Raw genomic sequence first — 25,733 nt, 5'->3', positions numbered from 1 at the left:
TTACTCTCAGAGGATCTCCAATTAGACTCACAGCTGACTTCTCTTAAGAAACCCTATAAGCTAGGAGAGAATGGCGAGACATAGCCCAGGTACTAAGAGAGAAAAACTGCCAGCCCAGAATATTATATCCTGCAAAGCTCTCATTTATGAATGAAGGTGAAATAAAGACCTTTCACAGCAAACAGAAACTGAATTTGTCGCCACTCGTCCAGCCCTGCAAAAGATGCTTAAAGATGTGTTACATACAGAAACACAGTCACCAATATGAAAGAAGGTAAAGGAAGGAAACCCCACAGCAAAAGATCACAGGAATCTCAAACCAGATATTAGAAAATATCTTTGGCAAATGGCAGGGCAAAGTTACTCCTTCTCAATAGTCACATTGAATGTTAATGGCTTGAACTGTCCAGTTAAAAGACACCGATTGGCTGATTGGGTTAAGGAACAAAACCCATCTTTTTGCTGCTTACAAGAAACTCATCGTTCCAACAATGATCCATACAGGCTGAAAGTGAAAGGCTGGAAAAAGATATACCATGCCAACAGAAATGAAAAAAGAGTGGGTGTAGCCATCTTAATATCGGACACCATAAACTTTACCACAAAAACTGTTAGGAGAGACAAAGAGGGGCACTATTTAATGATTAAGGGATCCATTCAACAGGAAGATATAACGATTATCAATGTATATGCGCCTAATTACAGGACACCAGTTTATTTAAAAGACTTGTTAAGGGACTTAAAGGCAGACTTAGACACCAATACTTTAGTTCTGGGGGACTTCAATACTCCACTCTCAGAGATAGACAGATCAACAGGACAGAAGATCAACATGGAGACAGTAGATTTAAATGACACTATAGCCCAAATGGATCTAACAGATATCTGCAGAATATTTCATCCTACATCGAAAGACTTTACATTCTTCTCAGAAGTACATGGAACCTGATCTAGGATTGACCACATACTAGGCCATAAAGCAAGTCTCAGCAAATTCAAAAGAATTAGAATCATACCATGCAACTTCTCAGACCACAAAGGAATGAAATTGGAAATTAGCAACTTGGGAATCCCTAGAGCACGTGCAAACACATGGAGATTGAACAACATGCTCCTGAATGAACAATGGTCATAGAAGAAATTAAAAGAGAAATAAAAAATTTTCTGGAAGTAAATGAGGATAAAAGCACAACATACCAAAACCTATGGGATACAACAAAAGCAGTGTTAAGAGGAAAGTTTATATCAATAGGTGCCTACATCAAGAAATTGGAAAGGCACCAAATAGATGAGCTTTCAAGTCATCTCAACGATCTAGAAAAACTGCAGCAAACCAAACCCAAACCCAGTAGAAGAAGGGAAATAATTAAAATCAAAGAAGAAATCAACAGGATTGAATCCAAAAAAAATTACAAAAAATCAGCCAAACGAGGAGCTGGTTTTTTGAAAAAATCAACAAAATTGACACCCCATTGGCCCAACTCACTAAAAAAAGAAGAGAAAAGACCCAAATCAATAGGATCATAGATGAAAAGTGAAACGTAACAACAGACACCACAGAAATAAAAAGAATCATCAGAAATTACTACAAGGACTTGTATGTCAGCAAACAGGGAAATCTATCAGAAATGGACAGATTCTTGGACACATACAACCTCCCTAAATTGAGCCAGGAAGACATAGAAAACCTAAACAGACCCATACCTGACACAGAAATTGAAACAGTAATAAAGGCCCTCCCAACAAAGAAAAGCCCAGGGCCAGATGGATTCACTGCTGAGTTCTACCAGACATTTAGAGAAGAACTAACTCCAATTCTTCTCAAACTATTCAAAACAATCGAAAAAGAGGGAATCCTCCCAAATTCTTTCTATGAAGCCAGCATCACCTTAATTCCTAAGCCAGAAAAAGATGCAGCATTGAAAGAGAATTACAGACCAATATCCCTGATGAACATAGATGCAAAAATCCTCAATAAAATTCTGGCCAATAGAATGCAACAACACATCAGAAAGATCATCCACCCAGACCAAGTGGGATTTATCCCTGGTATGCAGGGATGGTTCAACATTCGCAAAGCAATCAACGTAATACACTACATTAACAGACTGCAGAAGTAAAACCATATGATTCTCTCAATAGATGCAGAGAAAGCATTTGATAAAATACAACACCCTTTCATGATGAAAACTCTAAGCAAACTAGGTATGGAAGGAACATTCCTCAATACAATCAAAGCAATATATGAAAAACCCACGGCCAACATCCTATTAAATGGGGAAAAGTTGGAAGCATTTCCGCTGAGATCTGGTACTAGACAGGGATGCCCACTCTCACCACTGCTCTTCAATATGGTTCTTGAAGTTTTAGCCAGAGATATTAGGCAAGAAAAAGAAATTAGAGGGATACAAATTGGGAAGGAAGAACTCAAACTATCCCTCATTGCAGATGATATGATTATTTATTTAGGGGACCCAAAGAACTCTACTAAGAGACTGCTGGAACTCATCGAAGAGTTTGGCAAAGTAGCAGGATATAAAATCAATGCACAAAAATCAACAGCCTTTGTATACACAGGCAATGCCATGGCTGAGGAAGAACTTCTAAGATCAATCCCATTCACAATAGCTACAAAAACAATCAAATACCTTGGAATAAACTTAACCAAAGACGTTAAAGATCTCTACAATGTAAACTACAAAACCTTAGAGAAAGAAATAGAAGAGGATACCAAAAAATGGAGAAATCTTCCATGCTCATGGGTTGGAAGAATCAATATCATCAAAATGTCTATTCTCCCAAAAGCAATTTATACATTCAATGCAATACCAATCAAGATACCAAAGACCTTCTTCTCAGATCTGGAAATAATGATGCTGAAATTCATATGGAGACACAGAAGACCTCGAATAGCCAAAGCAATCTTGTACAAGAAAAACAAAGCCGGAGGCATCACAATACCAGATTTCAGGACATACTACAGGGCAGTTGTTATCAAAACAGCATGGTACTGGTACAGAAACAGAAGGATAGACCAATGGATCAGAATAGAAACACCAGAAATCAATCCAAACATCTACAGCCAACTTATATTTGACCAAATATCCAAATCTAATCCCTGGAATAAGGACAGTCTATTCAATAAATGGTGCTGGGAAAATTGGATTTCCACATGCAGAAGCTTGAAGCAAGACCCATACCTATCACCTAACACACAAAAATTCACTCAACATGGATTAAAGACTTAAATCTATGACCCGAAACTATCAAATTATTAGAGAGCATTGGAGAAACCCTGCAAGATATAGGCACAGGCAAAGACTTCTTGGAAAATACTCCAGCAGCACAGGCAGTCAAAACCAAAATTAACATTTGGGATTGCATCAAATTGAGAAGTTTCTGTACTTCAAAAGGAACAGTCAGGAAAGTGAAGAGGCAACCGACAGAATGGGAAAAAATATTTGCAAACTATACTACAGATAAAGGGTTGATAACCAGAATCTACAAAGAAATCAAGAAAATCCACAACATCAAAACAAACAACCCACTTAAGAGATGGGCCAAGGACCTCAATAGACATTTTTTGAAAGAGGAAATCCAAATGGCCAACAGACACATGAAAAAATGTTCAAGATCACTAGCAATCAGAGAAATGCAAATCAAAACCACAATGAGGTTCCATCTCACCCCGGTGAGAATGGCTCACATTCAGAAATCTACCAACAGCAGATACTGGAGAGGATGTGGGAAAAAGGGACACTAACCCACTGTTGGTGGGAATGCAAACTGGTTAAGCCACTATGGAAGTCAGTCTGGAGATTCCTCAGAAACCTGAACATAACCATACCATACAACCCAGCCATCCCACCCCTTGGAATTTACCCAAAGGAAATTAATTTGGCTAATAAAAAAGCCATCTGCACATTAATGTTTATTGCAGCCCAATTCACAATAGCTAAGACCTGGAACCAACCCAAATGCCCATCAACAGTAAACTGGATAAAGAAATTATGGGACATGTACTCCATAGAATACTATACAGCAGTAAGAAACAACGAAACCAGGTCAATTGCAACAAGATGGAGGAATCTGGAAAACATCATGCTGAGTGAATTAAGCCAGTCCCAAAGAGACAAATTTCATTTGTTTTCCCTGATTGGCGACAACTGAGCACCAAAGGGGAAACCTGTGGAAGTGAAATGGACACTATAAGAAACAATGACCTGATCAGCTCTTCTCCTGACTCTAGATGTACAATGTAATACTTTATCCTTTTTAGTATTTGTTGTTGTTGTTCTAGTACTAGTTGTTGAACTCTGTAATTAACACACAATAATTCTTAGGTGTTTAAATATTAACTGAAAAGTGATCCCTGTTGAATTTAAGAGTGGGAAAAGAGAGGGAGGAGATGCACAGTTTGGGACATGCACAATCAGTCTTGCCCCAAATGATGGAGTTAGTAATGTGCCAGGGGATTCCAATACAATCCCATCTAGGTGGCATGTACCAATGCCATCTCACTAGTCCAAGTGATCAATTTCAGTTCACATTCGATGGCTTGGATAGGTCTAAGAAACAAAGGGATCACACAAACAAGACAAGTGTCTGCTAATACTAACTGATAGAATCAAAAAGGGAGAGAAAGATCCAGCATGGGAAGTGGGATACACAGCAGACTCATAGAATGGCAGACGTCCTAAACAACACTCTGGCCTCAGAATCAGCCCTCAAGGCTTTCGGATCTGGCTGAAGAGCCCATGAGAGCATTGTAGGCATGGAAAGCCAAGATACCATGGAAAAGAAAAAAAGAAGAAGACCTAAATGAAAGATCTCTGTGAGTGAGATCCCAGTGGAAAGAACGGGGCCATCAAAGAAGGAGGTACCTTTCTCTGAAGGGAGGAGAGAACTTCCACTTTGACTGTGACCCTATCGGAATAAGATCAAAGTCAGCGAACCCTAAAGGCTTCCATAGCCCTGACAACTCATGACTAGAGCCTAGGGAGATTACTGACGCCATGAACAGGAGTGTCAAATTGTTAAGTCAGCAACAGGAGTCACTGTGTACTTACATCCCATGTGGGATCTGTCCTTAATGTGTTGTCTAATGTGCAGTGATGCTATAACTAGTACTGAAACAGTATTTTTACACTTTGTGTTTCTGCGTGGGTACAAAATGATGAGATCTTTACTAATTATATACTGAATCGATCTCCTGTATATAAAGATAATTGGAAATGAAAAAAAAAAAAACCTGGTGTTAAATTGGAAATGGCATAGAAAATTAATTAATTTTTAAAAAAATAATATGTAGGATCTGTGCCTTTAATGTGCTGTACACTCTTATTTAATGCTATAACTAGTACTCCAACAGTATTTTTTTTCACTTTGTGTTGCTATATGGGGGCAAACTGTTGAAATCGTTACCTAATTTATACTAAACTGATCTTTTGTATATAAAGAGAATTGAAAATGAATCATGATGTGATTGGAAGGGGAGAGGGAGCGGGAAAGGGGAGGGTTGTGGGTGGGAGGGAAGTTTTGGGAGGGGGAAGCCATTGTAACCCATGAGCTGTACTTTGGAAATTTATATTCATTAAATAAAAGTTAAAAAAAATGTGCATAAAAGAAATGCCAGATTGCCTTCAAAGGATCTCCAATTAGGCTGACAGCTGATTTCTGATCAGAAACCCTAAATGAGAGAATGAGGAGATATAGTTCATGTCTTAGAAGAAAAAAAAACTGTCAACACAAAATATGATACTCAGCAAGACTCTCATTTCTAAATGAAGGTGAAAAAATACATTGCAAACAGACAAAGTTGAAAGAATGTGTCACCACTGATGCAGCCTTATACTTGATATATAAGGATGTGTTATAAACAGAGAAATATAATACTATTTTAATTTTTACAATGACATTTCACTTTATTTTAGACTTATAAGACTAATTCGAAACTAAGTAAAGAATTCAACAAATAGTGAGAAAAAAACATTGCTTTCCAACAAATAGAGACAAATGCTATAAAAAATAATGAATCACAAAATCTCAATTTTACTCATATATATTACATTTTTCTCTATTTGTTACCACAGATCAGGGAAAACATGTGGCATTTTTATGTTTGGGACTGGCTTATTTAGCTAAATGTAATTATGTCTAGTTGCAATCATTCTGTTGTGAAAGGCAGGATTTCAGACTTTTTTATGGCTGAGTAGTATTCAATAATATATATATGTATATATATATTTTCTTCATCTAGTCATCAGTTGATGGACATTTGGGTTGATTTCATATCTTAGCTGTTATGAATTCAACTGTAATAAACATGGGAGTGCCTATAATATATTCATATGCTGATTTCATTTTGTTTGGATAAATGCCCAGGTTTGGGATCACTGGATCAAAGGGTAGATCTATTTTCTGATTTCTGAGGAATCTTCATAATGTCTTCTACAATAGCTGTACTAGTTTAAATTCCCACAAATGGTGGATTATGGCACTTCTTCCTCCATATCCTTACCAGCATTTATTGTTTTTGATTTCTGAAGAGAAATGTTCAAATTAATCATGGTGAAATCTCATTGTGGCTTTGATTTGCATTTACCTGATGGCTAGTGATCATGAGCATCTTTTCAAGTGTCTGTTGGCCATTTGTATTTCTGCTTTTGAAAAAATACTTATCAGGTTCTTTGACCATTTCTTAACAGGTCTGTTTGTTTTGTTGTTCCGTTTCTTGAGCTCATTATAGACTGGATATTAATCCTTCATCAGTTTCATAGTTTGCAAATATTTTCTCATATTCTGTTGGTTTCCTCTTCACTTTCCGGAGTGCATTCTTTGCAGTGTAGATGCTTCTTAGCTTGATGTAATCCCATTTGTCAGTCTTTGCTTTGATTACCTGTGTTTTTTGGGTATTTTCCATGAAGTCTTTGCCTACAACAATGTCTTGCAGCATTTCACATAGTTATCCTCTAGTAATTTGATGGTATTATGTTGTAGATTTAGATCATTGATTCATTTGCAATTGATTTTTGTAGAAGGTGTCAGGTAAAGGTCTTGTTTCAAACATCTGCATGCAGAGAACCAATTTTCAAGCATCATTTGTTGAAGAGAATGTCCTTTCTTCAGGGACTGGTTTTAACTCTTTTGTCAAGCTTAGTTGGTTGTAGATGTGTAGATTGATTGCTGGAGTTTCTATTCTGTTTCATCAGTGTACATGTACATGTCTATATTTCAACCAGCACCAGGCTATTTTGATTATAATTGCTCCGTAATATGTTTTGAAATCTGGTATTAAGATGCCTCCAGCTTTGCTTTTGCTGTTTAAGATTGTTTTAGCAAATTTTTGGGTAAATTTGATCTGTGCATGCAAAAGTATGAAACATGACCCTTAACTAACACCTTATATAAAAAGCAACTAAAATAAACTAAGTCTCTAACTTTATGACATTACAACATCAAATTACTAGAAGAAAACATTGGGGGATCTGCAAGACATTGGCAGAGGTCAACATATCTTAGAGAAGACCCCAGAAGAACAATCAAAGCAAAAGTAGACAAATGGGATTGCCTGAAGCTAAGAAGATTCTGCACTGCAAAGGAAACACTCAAATAAGTGAAGAGACAAATGACAGAATGTGACAAAATATTTGCAAACTATGTAACTGATGAAAGATGAATATCCAGGATCTATAAAGAGCTCAAGAAATTCAACAATAAAAAAGAAAAATCCATCTAAGAAGTGGGCAAAGGACATAGCAGGCATTTTTCAAAGGATTAAATTCAATGGCCAACAGACACCTAAAAAGATGTTCAGATTCACTAGCCATCAGAAAAATGCAAATAAAAATCCATAATGAGGTTTAACCTTGCCCCCATTGGAATGGCTATCATATAAAAATTTTTAGAAAATGCTGGACAAGATGTGATGAAAAAATATCCAAATACACTGTTGGTGAAAATGTAAACTAGTACAACTATTATGGAAAAAAAGAAAGCAAATGGAGGTTCCTCAGAAATCTGAAAATAGATCTACCATATGACTTAGCCATCCAAATCCTGGGCATTTACACACAATCAGCATATGAAGGAATTATCTGCAACCCCATGTTTATTGTAGCTCAACTGAGAATATATAAGATATGGAATCAACCCAGATGTCAACCAACTGATGACTGGATAAAGAAAATATGGTAGGCATACACCATTGGTTACTAACTCAGCCATGAAATTTGGCAACAAATCAGATCCAACTGGATATCACTATATTTAAAGAAGTTAGCAATTCCCAAAACGACAAATATAATGTGCTTGCTCTGATATGTGGCAGTTAATTCAGAATTTTTAGCCCTTGTTTATACTCCCGTGGAACTGTGGCTCTACTTGTTACTTGTTGAACATCATGGTCAGTGGTGAACTAAGCCTGGGATTGTAGAGTGGATTGAAATTATGTTTCTGTAATAATTGAAGAACAAAAAGAAAGGAAAGAAGGAGGGGTATTGAGGGAGAGAAAAGGGGGAAGGATGCAAGTATGATATCTTTTTTATAACAGCCTCTATGTAATACATAAAAGAGTAATAGAGAGGAAGAGACAGAGAAAGAATCCTTCCACCCACTGATTAATTCTTCAATTGTCCACAAAGACTGGAGCTGGGACAGACTGAAGTCTAGAGTATGAAATTCCACCCAGGTATTCCATGTACATGTCTGGAGTCCAAGTGCTTGAACTATTTTCAGTGTTTTCTCAGTTGCATTATCAGGCAGCTGATCAGAAACAGAGCACCCAGGGACATGAATAGGTACTTCAATATGAAAGGCCAGTGTTGCAAGCAGTGACTTAACTGTGCCACAATGCTGGTCCCCAACTCTGTATTCTTATTGTTCTGTATCCTGATAGTCTGTGGTCATGTCTGACTATGGTTATTTTCCCTCTAACTTTCCACCAAACCATTCCCCATTCTACTTCCAAAGGATGAGTTTAAAAATAAAAATATTTTCAAATTGCATTCCACTTTTGTTGGTTACCTCATATTTGCAATTTGTGTTTCAGGAATTCGGAAATCAATTTCATGTGAAAAATAGAAATTATTTTGGTTCTTGGAAATATTATAAAGATTCTTTATGAACACAGCCTGTGAATACACGTAAAAAGCAGTGAACAGATAACATTTTTACTGTTGGAATAAGTTTAGCTATGTAAGAATATTGCAATTATAAGGTCCCTGAATAACTTTACTGCCTTTATCTCACATTATAGCCCCCAAACACTCAACTAGATGTGGCCTGTTAATAGTCCCATTCATCTAGACCGTGTTCTTTGTTCCTTTACCGCATAACTTCTTTTATTTCATATTCATTAAAACATTCATGCAGAAGACCTAGCTACCTGTGGCATTTTGGTGAATATAACCTTATCATTACAGAAAATTCTGTTTTTAAAAAGTCACTGTTATTGGGAAATGGGATACACAGCAGACTCATAGAATAGCAGATGTCCTAAACAGCACTCTGGCCTCAGAATCAGCCCTTAAGGCATTCAGATTTGGCTGAAAAGCCCATGAGAGTATTTCAGGCATGGAAAGTCAAGACACTCTGGCAAAAAAAAATGACCTAAATGAAAGATCTCTGCGAGTGAGATCCCAGTGGAAAGAACGGGCCAAAAAAGAAGAAGGTACCTTTCTCTGAAGGGAAGAGTGAACTTCCACTTTGACTATGACCTCATTTAAATAAGACCAGAGTTGTTGAACTCAAAAGGCTCCCATAGCCTTGGCAACTCATGACAAGAGCCTAGGGTGATTACTGACACCATAAACAAGACTGTCAATTTGTTAAGTCAACAACAGGAGTCACTGTGCACTTATTCCTCACGTAGGATCTCTGTCATTGATATTTTTTAAGGTTGTTAAGACTAGTTTTGTGGCACAACACCTGACCTGTCCTGGGGATTGTTCATTGTGTATTTTACATGGATTTATACTTGCTTCCTTGTAGGTGCAATGTTCTTATATATCTGATAGTACAATTTATTCCAATGCATAGCTCAATTCCCACATTTCTTGATCTACTATGGAACATGGTATTTTCAATTCCCTACCCTTTTTGTATTGCAATCTATATTTCCTTTAGATCTCTTATTTATGCTTTATAGAGTGTTCTGATACTGGGTGCATGTGTGCCTGTCATTTTTTCTATATTCTTATGAATGATTTCCTTTACTACCATCTAGAGACCTTCCTGGTTTCTTTCTAGCCTTTATCTTGGCTGCTATCTGAATTGATAAAGCAGATGTTTTGGACTTAGTTTGAATTGCATATTTTTCTATCTTTTCACTTACATTCTGTAGGTATATTTATGATGGTGTAAGCCTCATTTGTAGTCAAGATCTAATGTGTTTTGTTCTCTAATCTGTTAAGAAACTCAATGACTTCATTCAGAGAATTTTTTTTTAACTTTTATTTAATGATTATAAATTTCCAGTATACAGCTTATGGATTACAATGGCTTCTCCTTCCCATAACTTCCCTCCCACCCACAACCCTCCCCTCTCCCGCTCCCTTTCCCCTTCCATTCACATTAAGATTCATTTTCAATTCTCTTTATATACAGAAGATCAATTTAGTATAAAGATTTCAACAGTTTGCACCCACATAGAAACACAAAGTGAAACATACTGTTTGAGTACTAGTTAGAGCATTAAATCAAAATGTACAGTATATTAAGGACAGAGATCCCACATGAGGAGCAAGTGCAAAGTGGCTCCTGTTGTTGACCCAACAAATTGACACTCTAGTTTATGGCACCAGTAACCACCCTAGGCTGTTGTCATGAGTTGCCAAGGCTATGGAAGCCTTCCAAGTTTACCGACTCTGCTCATATTTAGACAAAGTCATAAAAGACAGAGTGAGGATAGTAACCAATGATCCTAAGAGTGGCCTTAACCAGGTCTGAACAATTATACAGCATTAAGTGGGGAAGAGGACCATCAGTACACACAGGTTGGGAGTAGAGCCATTGGTGGTAGAGTAGAGGTTATGATTACAAAGAAATGAGGCCCAAGTGCTCTAGACAGGGTCTAGAACAAAGGACAGAGTCATTATTAGATGTGCTAAGAAAGGTGCTGTCTAAGCTACAATTAAGTTTTCTGATTGAGAGGCAAATAGAACCTGATAGAAGGGGCTTGATAATAATCTGGTGGGCTTTAGGCCTTGTAAGTTAAGAGGCCCAGACCTATCTATCTCTTCACATGGGGTATATCCTAAGGGAGGTGAGAACCTCCTAGGGGAAGGCACTCTGTTGACTTTCATTACTTCGCTGGCCTGGGAGCAGAGCTGGCCAGGTAAAGGCAGGTGGCATCTCTAACAAGAAATTTACAGTTCTGCCTGCAATGTTGCTGACCCGACTTGACCATCCCCTCAGCTGCAGTGGTCACTTTGGAAGTTGGGCTGAGTGAAGGGCTTTTCAGCTTAGAGCCAATAAGATCTGTGGCTCTGACCTGGGCATCCTTCGACTCCAGGGCAGGTCCATTTCCAGTGATCCAACTCTTGGCAGAGCTGCCAGGGCTCTTCACAAGCTGACTTCTGCTGAAGCCCAGGCTTACCACTTTGAAAGCCACTACAGTGGACTGGCCTGTTGGGTCTCCTTGAGGGCAGATCACCGTACAGATCAGCCATTCATAGGCCTGCCACCCATTGCTTCTGATGCCTAGCTTTCTTTTCCTCCTGGTTGGTGTTAAAGCAGACCAGAGGATGCAAGTCAAGGGAGTGCCCAAGTCCCATCTCTAATCTTCGGTGGCCTGAACTACAAGTCTATAGTCACAGGCATGTTCTGTAGTAGTTTTTCTAAGGTAGACAATGCCCATGAGGAAAATTATATTCTCACTTTAAAATTTTCTTTCCCTTTGGTCTGAAAGGGAGGTTTTTTTTTCTACTTACTGTATACTTCGCTGATGGCGATGTGAATCTAGCTATGAGATTATTAGTTAAGTTCTTATTTTGGCTATGCTATTACAGAAAAATGTTAGCCATCTCTTATAAGGTCTAAAGATTAAATTGTGCGTCCTACAGATTCCTTCATAATAGAATTAGTTCCCTACCTTGAAGAGAATAGAGAAATGAAAGAACAAGTTGGGCTTAGAATAGAGAAATGAGGGAGCAAGTCCTAGATCGCTTGCTGACAATAGCAATATCACATGAATACTTAGCAAACCGTTTCAACCATTAGATAACAACTTAAGAAAACATTTACCAGAAAGTCCAATGCCTTCTATAAATTTTAAGAATCATGTATTTGAAAACACCTCTTAAATATCTAACATGGTGCAGTTTGTTTAACCAGTAAACTCAAGCACAACCATATAAAATGTTTTTAGTTTCTTTCTACCAACAAGTTTAAAACATATGATACACAGATTCAGTTCACACAAATTAAAATGTATCTTTGATTGATTTTAGCAGCTTAAATTTATGGACAATCTTATCTATAAGCCATTTAAAATAAAACTCTTAATAAAATTTCCCCATGTGGACATACAATATGTACGCACATATGCTATGTTATAGCATAATAGACCAATATCAAAATCCAAAATATCTGGTTGAAATAATATTCCTTAAAATCATGACATAACATAGACCAAATTTGATCATTGTTACAAGGTGATTATTCAATTCTTCGAAAATAAGCACATATTTAAATAACCCATAGCTCTTAATAAAAATTCAGCTGTTTTTGAACAATTAGAATTTAACAGACATCAAGAGAACATAATAGATTACTTTAACACATTGCTCTAACAGAGCATCAGAGTTTAATTCTATGTCAAAGAGAAATTGAGCTTCCTGTGATCTTTTGCTGTGAGGTTTCCTTCCTTTACCTTCTTTCATATTGGTGACCATGTTTCTGTGTTTCTCTGTGTAACACATCTTTAAGCATCTTTTGCAGGGCAGGATGAGTGGCAACAAATTCTTTCAGTTTCTGTTTGCTATGAAAAGTCTTAATTTCACCTTCATTCACAAATGAGAGCTTTGCAGGATATAGTATTCTGGGCTGGCAGTTTTTCTCTCTTAGTACCTGGGCTATGTCTCGCCATTCCCTTCCAGCTTGTAGGGTTTCTGCTGAGAAGTCTGCTGTGAGTCTAATTGGAGATCCTCTGAGAGTAATCTGACGTTTCTCTCTTGCACCTTTTAGAATCTTTTCTTTATGTTTCACTGTGGTGAGTTTGATTACAACGTGTCGTGGTGAGGATCTCTTTTGGTCATGTTTATTAGGGGTTCTATGAGCTTCCTGTACTAGGATGTCTCGGTCTTTCTCCAAACCTGGGAAATTTTCTGCTAGTATCTCACTGAAAATGCCTTCTAATCCTTTCTTCCTCTCCATGCCTTCAGGAACTCCTAGAACCTGAATGTTAGATTTTTTAATAGTATCCTGTAGATTCCTGACAATATTTTTTAGATTTCTAATTTCTTCTTGTTTTCTTTGGTTTGCCTGTTTCCTTTCCTGTTCTCTGTCTTCTAAGTCTGATATTCTCTCTTCTGCTTCGCCCATTCTGTTTTTAAGGCTCTCTAATGTGTTTGTCATTTGATCTATTGAATTCTTCATTTCATTATGATTTCTCGTCACTATCACCATTTCTTGTTCCACTAGTTGTTTCATTTCATTTTGATTCCTCCTTAATATTTTATTTTCATGAGAGAGATTTTCTATCTTGTCCATTAAGGATTTCTGTAGTTCAAGAATTCGTTTTTGAGAACTTCTTAATGTTCTTATCAATTTTTTGAGATCCGCTTCTCGCATTTCTTCGATCTCATCATCTTCATAATCTTGAATTGGGGTGTCTTTTTCATTTGGGGGCATCATAGTGTCTTCCTTGTTCTTGTTACCTCGGTTTTTGCGTTTGTTGTATGGCATGTTGGAGATATTTGGTTTCTTCACTGTGGTGTTTTTTTTTTCTTGTTATACTATGACTCTAGATTAAGTGGACTGTGTGCTTTCGGTGGAGCCTTAGAGGCTTGAGATGGGTGTGGACTGAGAGCTGTGTTTGGTTCCTCAGGGTTGAGGGTGTGTCAAGATGACACTCCCAGGTTAGGCGTGGTAATCTCTCTTTCTTTCTTTCTTTTTTTTTTTTTGATTCAAAAGGGAAGTAATTCCACACAGCTGAACATAATTGGAGGTAGTTAGCAGGCAAATGATATACCCACAGGAGCCAGAGATCGGAAGCTCTTTCCCAAGGACCACACAGGGAATCTGTGCTGCCCTCAGTGTGGGCTCCAATTCTCCTGCAGTCTCCCACTGGGTTGCCAAGTGAGATCCTAATCTCCTGTTATTTCACCCCTCCCCCCAGAGTCAGGTTTTTCTGCTAGGCTCAGGGCCGGTGCAGACCTGAGGTCGTCCTGCTTATGACATATGTCCAAAATGGCGCCTGCTCTTTGTCTTGCTGGCCCTTGAGGGGTGAGCGGAGAGAGAGAAACTCGTGTCCGTTTTGGTCACTTTTTTTTTTCCTCTCTCTCTTCTAGTTAGCCTGGTGAACTTTTCCCCACGGAGTGTCAAGCCTCGTTCCCTCTAGCCTCCTCTTTCTGCTTGCCCGCTGGTGTCTCGGGCTATGGAGGTTCAGCTCACCTCGCGTTCCAGCGCTGGTGCGTTGAGTCTGCCGCTGGTGTCCCGAACTTGGGCTCCCACGCTCTCCACGCAGGTCCACTGTGAATCACTAGTTCCGGAAGAGTTTCCTCTGCTGTTTCTTCCCCTACTCTTCCTTGACCATGCAGTATCTCCACTTTTATTAACCTGTGTCTTGCCGAAGAATATCAATGTGCTCCCTTCCTATTCCGCCATCTTGCCACTCTCCTCCTCTGAGAATTTAATTCACTTAAAATAAAAATGATTATTGATAGTTTTGGATTTATTAGTGAGATTTCATTAATTAATCCTAGTTATTTTGTAAATCTTCTACTACTTGTACTAATTTCCTTTGTAGCTTGATGTTATCCAGTGGTGAAATGCTTTGAATCTTTTATTTTTTATTTCAAATTTTATTTATTTATTTTCTTTGACAGGCAGAGTTAGACAATGAGAGAGAGAGAGACAGAGAGAAAGGCCTCCCTTCCATTGGTTCACCCCCAAATGGTCACCATGGCTGGAGCTATGCCGATCCAAAGCCAGGAGCCAGGTGCTGCCTCCCAGTCTCCCATGCAGGTGCAGGGCCCAAGCGCTTGGGCCATCCTCCACTGCCTTCCTGGGCCACAGCAGAGAGCTGGACTGGAAGAGGAGCAATTGGGACAGAACCAGCGCCCCAACCAGGACTAGAACCTGGGGTGCCAGTATGGCAGGTGGAGGATTAGCCTAGTGAACCACGGTGCCAGCCTGAATCTTTTTATCTTTTGTGTATTTTTGAGGGTGTTTCTAACAGTTCATGATGATGGAATAAAAGATGCTTATTTTGTTTTAAAATACTTTTAAATTCATTTTTTCACAGTACACATTTTCCTTGGACTTTCTGAACATAGGTTTTGTCTCATGGTAGCCCTGATATTCACATAAAGCATCTTATAATATCTTGCTTTAAGCTGATAGCCTTAATTCTGATCACATAAACTATCTTTGTATTCTCCATTAATTTATATTTTATTTTGTTGTCACCATTAGTCCTTTTTTTAAAGATTTATTTTATTTATTTGAAAGACAAAATTACAGAGAGAGGTAGAGAGAGAGGTCTTCCATCTGATGGTTCACTCCCCAGATGGCATCAATGGCCAGAGCTGTGCCAATCCAAAGTCAGGAGCCAGGAGCTTCTTCTGGGTCTCCCACATGGGTGTAGGGGCCCAAGCACTTGGTCCATCTTCTACTGCTTTCCCAGGCCATAGAAGAGAGCTGGATCAGAAGAGGAGCAGCCAGGAATAGAACCAGCACCCATATGAGATGCCGGCACTTCATGCCAGGCTTTAACCAACTGCACCACAGCGCTGGCCCCAGCATTAGTCCTTTTATAGCTTGTACAATGTGGATAGCATTGTAGTCATTGTTGTCTTGTAGTTCTAATTGATTTGTCTGACACCATCACAATATTGGTGATTTCAATTTTATAATATGTATATTTTTGCCAAGAAGTTTTATGTTTTCGTATTCTATTTTTCTTTTATTATTTATTAAGTTAGAGTTTCAGTGGGAAAGCGAGTGTGAAGGAGAAGGAGAGTGAGAGGGGGAGAAAGAGAGAGAGAGGGAGAGAGTGAAGCAGACAGAAGAGACAGGCAGAGAGAATCAGGGAAAGAGAGAGAGAGACAGAGAGAGAGATTGGTTTACTCCCAAGATGGTGGCCAAAGCCTACAGGACTGGTCTAGGCATAAGCAGGAACCAGGAGCTTCTTCCATATCTCTAATGTGAGTAGAGCAGGGACACAAGAACTTGTGCCATCTTCTACTGCTTTCCACAGGCCATTAGCAGAGAGCTGGAAGTAGTGAAGCAGCCATGAAATGAACCTATGCAAATATAGGATTCCAGTGTTACAGGAGGTGAATTGACCTGCTGTGCCACAGCATTGGCCCACATGTTTCTATTTTTCTAGTTAGAAAGTTCTTTCTTAAAGAATTCACTCTAGCATTTAGTGGAAATGAACATGTTTACCATTCTGTCTAATAAAGCCTAAATTTAATTTTTTTAAGTACAGGATTGCTGAATAGGGTATTAGTTTTCACTTTTTTTATTTACTTTTTCTGGACTTTAAACAAAACATCTCACTCCCTTCTAGCCTAAAAATTTCCACTGAAAAATGTGCTGATAGTCTATATCTCAAAATGTTTTTCCATTACTGCCTATAAAAGCCTGTTTTTGTCTTTAATTTATGATGATTAATGATGTTTTTTGTTGTGAATGGGTCCCTTTGAAATTATCTTATTTGTTGTAGTACTTACCGAATATGAATATATATTTGTTTCCCAAAGCTTAGAAAATTTTCTTGCAGCTGGTGCCATGGCTCACTTGGTTAATCCTCTGCCAGCAGTGCCGGCATCCCATGTGGGCACTGGGTCCTAGTCTTGGTTGATCCTTTTTCAGTCCAGCTCTCTGCTGTGGCCCAGGAAGGCAGTGGAGGATGGCCCAGGTGCTTGGGTCCCTGCACCTGCATGGGAGACCAGGAGGAAGCACCTGGCTCCTGACTTCGGATCAGCACAGTTCCAACCATAGCGGCCATTTGGGGGGTGAACCAATGTCAGGAAGACCTTTCTCTCTCACTCTCTCTCTCTCTCATTGTCTCTAACTGTGCCAAAATTTTTTTATTAAAATAAAGAAAATTTTCTTACATTATTTCCTCAAATATTTTGTGTCCTAATTTACTTTATTCTATCTCTGATACAATGATAATTCATAAGTTGCTTCCATTTATGTTGCTATGTGTATTTAAAATGTTTTTACTCTTTTTCATCCTGATTTCTTTTTACTCCTCAACTTGGATAATTTCTAATGACCAGTCTTCAATTCACTGATCCTTCCTTCTGTTTACTAAGTCTACTATTGAATCCTTCACCAAATTTTTTCAGTTCAGATACAGTAAAACGCTGATGCAAGTTATCGTGAAGTAGGTCCATTTGGCTGGCAGTGGTAGAAGGTGCCATAAACCATTCTTAAGAGAAAGAGAGAGCTGTGCTTTTTGGCTACCCCACAGTACTTCTGGGGATGTTAATCCCTGTAAGGGCTTTTACATGCATTGAACACACTTCTCTGAAATGTACCTTGTATACATATCTGTGTTTATTTAAAATTTATGGTTAGAAACTCATTGTGTGAGCTTTCTGAGACAAAAATACACTGTATTAATGAAGGGTTCACTAAGCTAGAATACCAGTTTTGACTCATTTATTATTTTTTTTTGACAGGCACAGTTAGACAGTGAGAGTGAGAGACAGAGAGAAAGGTCTTCCTGCCATTGGTTCACCCCTCTAAATGGCCACTATGGCCGGCGTGCTGCACTGATCCGAAGCCAGAGAAAGGTGCATTTTCCTGGTCTCCCATGTGGGTGCCAGGACTCAAGGACTTAGGCCATCCTCCACTGCCTTCCAGGGCCACAGCAGAGAGCTGGACTGGAAGAGGAGCAATCAGGACAGAATCTGGTGCCCCGACTGGGACTAGAACCCAGGGTGCCGGTGCGGCAGGTGGAGGATTAGCCTAATGAACCATGGCACTGGCCTGACTCATTTATTTGTAAGATAGGAGAGAGAGAGAGAGAGGTCCAGGTTCAAAGATGGTCCACTCAGTTCTGTAAACCCTCAAAGTGGTGCTTTATTAGTCTCTGTTCCAAAGGAGCTCAGACCCTTAAGACTAATCAATCTTGAGCCATCCAATTCCCGGCATCCATAGTTGAAACTACACATTCCTACATGTACTGCTCATTAAATGGAATAGAAAGAGTTGAGGACCCAAGGACCTAAAGTCTCCCAGTTCGTAGGTGCCTGAAGGAAGTTAAAAAAACTTTAGGCAGCAAGATATATGAGTGAGAAATATGAGTGTGTGAAATTGTTTTCAAGCTGCCTTTAATGATAGATAGATGAAGACTGTATCCAAGGGTGGTTTCAAACATACAGGCCAGGAATTTCAGTGCAAGTGTTAGAATAGTTAAGTTGGGATGTTGAATGTGTGTGTATTAGGCAAACAGTTAGGCCCATCCAGAGGCCTGAGGGCAGTCAAAGACCCTTGAGTCCTCTATTCTGGAAGGTTTCCAGTTAACACTAAAGAAATCAATGCTAGGCTAAGACATATATGTTCTCTTCCCAAAATAAAGCCACACTTGATAAATACAAGTGTACACATACAGCTTATAACAGCCACAATATATTTGTTAATAACACCTAGATAGGTACATGGGTTTGATATAGTAAAATATAGAAATAAATATTGTACAGGCCAGTGCTGTGGTACAGTGGGTTAAACGCCCTGGCCTAAAGTACCAGCATCCCATATGGATGCCGGTTCAAGTCCTGGCTGCTCCACTTCCAATCCAGCTCACTGCTATGGCCTGGGAAAGCAGTGGAAGATGGCCCAAGTCCTTGGGTCCCTGCACTCGTATGGGAGACTGAAATAAGCTCCTGGCTCCTGGCTTCAGATTGGCGAAGTTCCAGCTGTTATGGCCAATTGGAGAGTGAACCATCAGATGGAATACCTCTCTCTCTCTCTCTGCCTCTCCTCTCTCTGTGTAACTCTGACTTGCAAATAAATAAATAAATCTTAAAAAAGAAATAAATATTATAATTACTCATATTCATTTATATATAAAATTCATTTGTAGCTAAAGAATGCAGTCTTTTCCATAGGGAATATAGGAAACCCATGAACAAAACATTTTGTAAATGACATGCATTGAAATACATGTTCATTGCAAATAAATTCTAAATATAAAATATATGCATATATACATAAAAGTTATAAAATGGCAGCAGCACAAATAAACATAAAATATGTAATTAGCTTTTCATTCAGGAGAGGGTTTGTGGGTCCTGTTATACTCTACTGAAAGCCATTGAGGTAGAGATTAACCAGGGAGGCCATTTGTTGCCAGTTCCAGCTGGCCCCTGGCTGACAAGAAACTCTAAGACCCAGACCCTTAGCCAGGTCCTATATGGAGAAAGTGGAGTTGCTGATGCACTCAGCTGAATCAATAGGGAATGCTTTCCTGACTGTTGAGGAACAACTTAATATTTTATTCATTTTAGTTCTATTTTGTTCTACTTAATACCATTGGTTGAACTCTTTAATTAACACACAATTATTCTTAGTCATTTGAATTTAACTGAAAAGTGATCCCTGTTAAATATAAGAGTGAGAATAAGAGAAGGAGGAAATGTACAGTTCAGCACATGCTCACATGGACTTACCCCTAATAGTAGAGCTAGAAATGTATCAGGGGATTCCAACTCAATCCCATGAAGGTGGCATGCACCAATGCCATCTTTTTAAAATGATCAGTTTAAGTTCCAAAATGATCAAAAAGATAGGATTAAGTGTCAAAAGGATTACATAAATAAGACCAGTGTCTGCAAATAATAATTGATAGAATTAAAAAGGAGATAATGATCCTACATGGGAAGCAGGATACGCAGCAGACTCATAGAATGGCAAAAGCCCTAAACAGCACTCTGGCCTCAGAATCAGCCCTTAAGGCATTCGGATCTGGCTAAAAAGCCCATGAGAGTATTTCAGGCATGGAAAGCCAAGACACTCTGGCAAAAAAATGACCTAAATGAAAGATCTCTGTGAGTGAGATCCCAGTGCAAAGAATGGGCCATCAAAGAAGGCAGTACCTTTCTCTGAAGGGAGGAGAGAACTTCTGCTTTGACTATGGCCTTGACTAAATAAGATTGGAGTTGATGAACTCAAGAGGCTTCCATAGCCTTGGCAGCTCATGACAAGAGCCTAGGGTGATTACTGACGTCATAAATAAGAGTGTCAATTGTTAAATCAACAATGGGAGTTACTGTGCACCTGCTCCCCATGTAGCACCTCTGCCCTTAATGTGTTGTAATTAATGGTAAAATTAATGGTAAAACTACTACTCAAACACTATCCTATACTTTGTGTGTTTTTGTGGGTGCAGTCTGTTGAAATATTTACTTAGTATATACTAAGTTGATCTTCTGTATGTAAAGACAATTGAAAATGAATCATGATGAAAAATGGAATGGGAGAGGGAGTGGGAGATGGGATGGTTCTGGGTGGGAGGGAGGTTATGGGGGGAAAAGCTGCTATAGTTCAAAAGTTGTATTTTGGAAATTCATATTTATTAAATAAAAGTTGAAAAGAAAAATAGTGAATGCTTATCTCCCTCAAAAGATTCTGACAAAACTAGTGGTATGTGTGTGTGTGTGTGCACACACATATGAACCATAAATTCACATTTCTTTTATATAGCTTTATCTTGACATAAAGTCATACAATCTTGCACCTAAGGATTTTTCTTCCATCACCTCTTTTTCAATATAAATCTGGTTGTAAAATGGTGTTATAATTCAAGATAGCCATTATTTTGTCAAGGTTCCCAAATTCAAGAGAGTACTGGGGCCAAGCATTGTGACAGAAAAAATCTTCATCCTGTTCTCAAGATTCATAGCTAATGATAGACCAATTTCTCTAAAATTCTTTCTCAGTCAAAAGGCTGTATTCAGGGATGAAGTTATCATTTACCATAATAACAAACTAATAAAAAAGGTAACTAATAAAACAAACCAGTCTGCACAAAAGGATAAAAATGATTATTACAGGCAAATAAAACAACACTTGAATTATCATATCCTAGATCATGTAAGGCAAATAACATGAGTAATCTGACCCTCTGCTGACCAAAATAACTGTGTCCAATCAGAAGTCCTCAATGAGATATAAAAGGCAATGGATTTTTAAAGACCAGTCACTTTTGAGAGCGGCAAGATGGCGGAATAGGAAGGGAGCACATTGATAGTTCAGCAAGATACACAGGTTAATAAAAGTGGAGATACTGCAGGGTCAAGGAAGAGTAGGGGAAGAAACAGCAGCGGAAACTCTTCCGAAACTAGTGATTCACAGTGGACCTGCGTGGAGAGCGTGGGAGCCCAAGTTTGGGACACCAGCGGCAGACTCAACACACCAGCGCTGGAACGCGAGGTGAGCCGAACCTCCATAGCCCGAGACACCAGCAGGCAAATGGAAAGAGGAGACTAGAGGGAATGAGGCTTGAAACTCCGTGGGGAAAAGTTCACCAGGCTAACTAGAAGAGAAACGGAGAGAGAAAAAAAAAAAAGTGACCGATACGGACACGAGTTTCTCTCTCTCTGCTCACCCCTCAAGGGCCAGCAAGACAAAGAGCAGGCGCCATTTTGGACATACATCATAAGCAGGGTGACCTCAGGTCTGCACCGGCCCTGAGCCTAGCAGAAAAACCTGACTCTGGGGGGAGGGGTGAAATAACAGGAGATTAGCATCTAACTTGGCAACCCACTGGCAGACTGCAGGAGAATTGGAGCCCACACTGAGGGCAGCACAGATTCCCTGTGTGGTCCTTGGGAAAGAGCTTCCGATCTCTGGCTCCTGTGGGTATATCATTCGCCTACTAACTACCTCCAATTATGTTCAGCTGTGCGGAATTACTTCCCTTTTGAATCAAAAAAAAAAAAAGAGAGAGATTTACCACGCCTAACCTGGGAGTGTCATCTTTGACACACCCTCAACCCTGAGGAACCAAACACAGCTCTCAGTCCACACTTATCTCAAGCCTCTAAGGCTCCACCGAAAGCAGACAGTCCACTTAATATAGAGCCATAGTGTAACAAGAAAAAACACCACAGTGAAGAAACCAAATATCTCCAACATGCCATACAACAAACGCAAAAACCGAGGTGGCATGAACAAGGAAGACACTATGACGCCCCCAAATGAAAAAGACACCCCAATTCAAGATTATGAAGATGATGAGATCGAAGAAATGCAAGAAGTGGATCTCAAAAAATTGATAAGAACATTAAGAAGTTCTCAAAAACAAATTCTTGAACTACAGAAATCTTTAATGGACAAAATAGAAAATCTCTCTCATGAAAATGAAATATTAAGGAGGAATCAAAATGAAATGAAACAACTAGTAGAACATGAAACTATGATAGTGACAAAAAACCACAATGAAATGAAGAACTCAATAGATCAAATGACAAACATATTAGAGAGCCTTAAAAACAGAATGGGCGAAGCAGAAGAGAGAATATCAGACTTAGAAGACAGAGAACAGGAAAGGAAACAGGCAAACCAAAGAAAACAAGAAGAAATTAGAAATCTAAAAAAATATTGTCGGGAATCTACAGGATACTATTAAAAAACCTAATATTCGGGTTCTAGGAGTTCCTGAAGGCATGGAGAGGAAGAAAGGATTAGAAGGCATTTTCAGTGAGATACTAGCAGAAAATTCCCCAGGTTTGGAGAAGGACAGAGACATCCTAGTACAGGAAGCTCATAGAACCCCTAATAAACATGACCAAAAGAGATCCTCATCACGACACGTTGTAATCAAACTCACCACAGTGAAACATAAAGAAAAGGTTCTAAAAGGTGCAAGAGAGAAACGTCAGATTACTCTCAGAGGATCTCCAATTAGACTCACAGCAGACTTCTCAGCAGAAACCCTACAAGCTAGAAGGGAATGGCGAGACATAGCCCAGGTACTAAGAGAGAAAAACTGCCAGCCCAGAACACTATATCCTGCAAAGCTCTCATTTGTGAATGAAGGTGAAATTAAGACTTTTCATAGCAAACAGAAACTGAAAGAATTTATTGCCACTCATCCTGCCCTGCAAAAGATGCTTAAAGATGTGTTACACACAGAAACACAGAAACATGGTCACCAATATGAAAGAAGGTAAAGGAAGGAAACCTCACAGCAAAAGATCACAGGAAGCTCAATTTCTCTTTGACATAGAATTAAACTCTGATGCTCTGTTAAAGCAATGTGTTAAAGTAATCTAAAAACAAAAAGCAATTCAAATCAATTGGCAATCTACAAAAAGAGTTAAAGATTTTAAAAGCTTTATTAAAATTGCTGTATTGGTCTATTATGCTATGTTATATGTGTGTACATATTGTATGTCCACATAGGAAATTTATTAGGAGTTTTATTTTAAATGGCTTATAGATAAGATTGTCCATAAATTTAAGCTGCTAAAATCTATCAAAGATACATTTTAATTTGTGTGACCTGAATCTGTGTATCATGTTTTAAACTTGTTGGTAGAAAGAAACTAAAAACATTTTATATGGTTGTGCTTAAGTTTACTGGTTAAACAAACTACACCATGTTAGATATTTAAGAGGCGTTTTCAAATACATGATTCTTAAAATTTATAGAAGGCATTGGACCTTCTGATAAATGTTTTCTTAAGTTGTTATCTAATGGTTGAAACGGTTTGCTAAGTATTCATGTGATATTGCTATTGTCAGCAAGCCATCTAGGACTTGCTCCCTCATTTCTCTATTCTAAGCCCAACTTGTTCTTTCATTTCTCTATTCTCTTCAAGGTAGGAAACTAATTCTATTATGAAGGAATCTGTAGGACTCACAATTTAATCTTTAGACCTTATAAAAGAGATGGCTAACATTTTTCTGTAATAGCATAGCCAAAATAAGAACTTAAATAATCTCATAGCTAGATTTACTTCGCCATCAGTGAAGTATACAGTAAGTAGAAAAAACCTCCCTTTCAGACCAAAGGGAAAGAAAGTTTTAAAGTGAGAATATAATTTTCCTCATGGGCATTGTCTACCTTAGAAAAACTACTACAGAACATGCCTGTGACTATAGACTTGTAGTTCAGTCCACCGAAGATTAGAGATGGGACATGCGCACTCCCTTGACTTGCATCCTCTGGTCTGCTTTAACACCAACCAGGAGGAAAAGAAAGCTAGGCATCAGAAGCAATGGGTGGCAGGCCTATTAATGGCTGATCTGTACAGTGATCTGCCCTCAAGGAGACCCAACAGGCCAGTCCATTGCAGTGGCTTTCAATGTGGTAAGCCTGGGCTTCAGCAGAAGTCAGCTTGTGAAGAGCCCTGGCAGCTCTGCCAAGAGTTGGATCACTGGAAATGGACCTGCCCTGGAGTCGAAGGATGCCCAGGTCAGAGCCACAGATCTTATTGGCTCTAAGCTGAAAAGCCCTTCACTCAGCCCAACTTCCAAAGTGACCACTGCAGCTGAGGGGATGGTCAAGTAGGGTCAGCAACATTGCAGGCAGAACTGTAAATTTCTTGTTAGAGATGCCCCCTGCCTTTACCTGGCCAGCTCTCCTCCCAGGCCAGCCAAGTAATGAAAGTCAACGGAGTGACTTCCCCTAGGAGGTTCACAACTCCCTTAGGATATACCCCATGTGAAGAGATAGATAGGTCTGGGCCTCTTAACTTACAAGGCCTAAAGCCCACCAGATTATTATCAAGCCCCTTCTATCAGGTTCTATTTGCCTCTCAATCAGAAAACTTAATTGTAGCTTAGACAGCACCTTTCTTAGCACATCTAATAATGACTCTGTCCTTTGTTCTAGACCCTGTCTAGCACACTTGGGCCTCGTTCCTTTGTAATCATAACCTCTACTCTACCACCAATGGCTCTACTCCCAACCTGTGTGTACTGATGGTCCTCTTCCCCACTTAATGCTGTATAATTGTTCAGACCTGGTAAATGCCACTCTTAGGATCATTGGTTACTATCCTCACTCTGTCTTTTATGACCTTGTCTAAATATGATCAGAGTCGGCAAACTTGGAAGGCTTCCATAGCCTTGGCAACTCATGACGACAGCCTAGGGTGGTTACTGGCGCCATAAACTAGAGTGTCAATTTGTTGGGGTAACAACAGGAGCCACTGTGCGCTTGCTCCTCATGTGGGATCTCTGTCCTTAATGTGCTGTACATTTTGATTTAATGCTATAACTAGTACTCAAACAGTATGTTTCACTTTGTGTTTCTATGTGGGTGCAAACTGTTGAAATCTTTATACTAAATTGATCTTCTGTATATAAAGAGAATTGAAAAGGAATCTTGATGTGAATGGAAGGGGAGAGAGAGCGGGAGAGGGGAGGGTTGTGGGTGGGAGGGAAGTTATGGGAGGGGGAAGCCATTGTAATCCATAAGCTGTACACTGGAAATTTATATTCATTAAATAAAAGTTAAAAAAAAAGAAACTCAGTGTTATACAGAGATATAAGGAGAGGCATAGAGAGGTCTTCCATCCGCTGACTCACTCCCCAGTTGTCCT

The sequence above is a fragment of the Lepus europaeus genome, chromosome 7 (assembly GCF_033115175.1).
Source record: "Lepus europaeus isolate LE1 chromosome 7, mLepTim1.pri, whole genome shotgun sequence".
Classification (NCBI taxonomy): Eukaryota; Metazoa; Chordata; class Mammalia; order Lagomorpha; family Leporidae; genus Lepus; species Lepus europaeus.
This window is presented reverse-complemented; position numbering follows the sequence as displayed.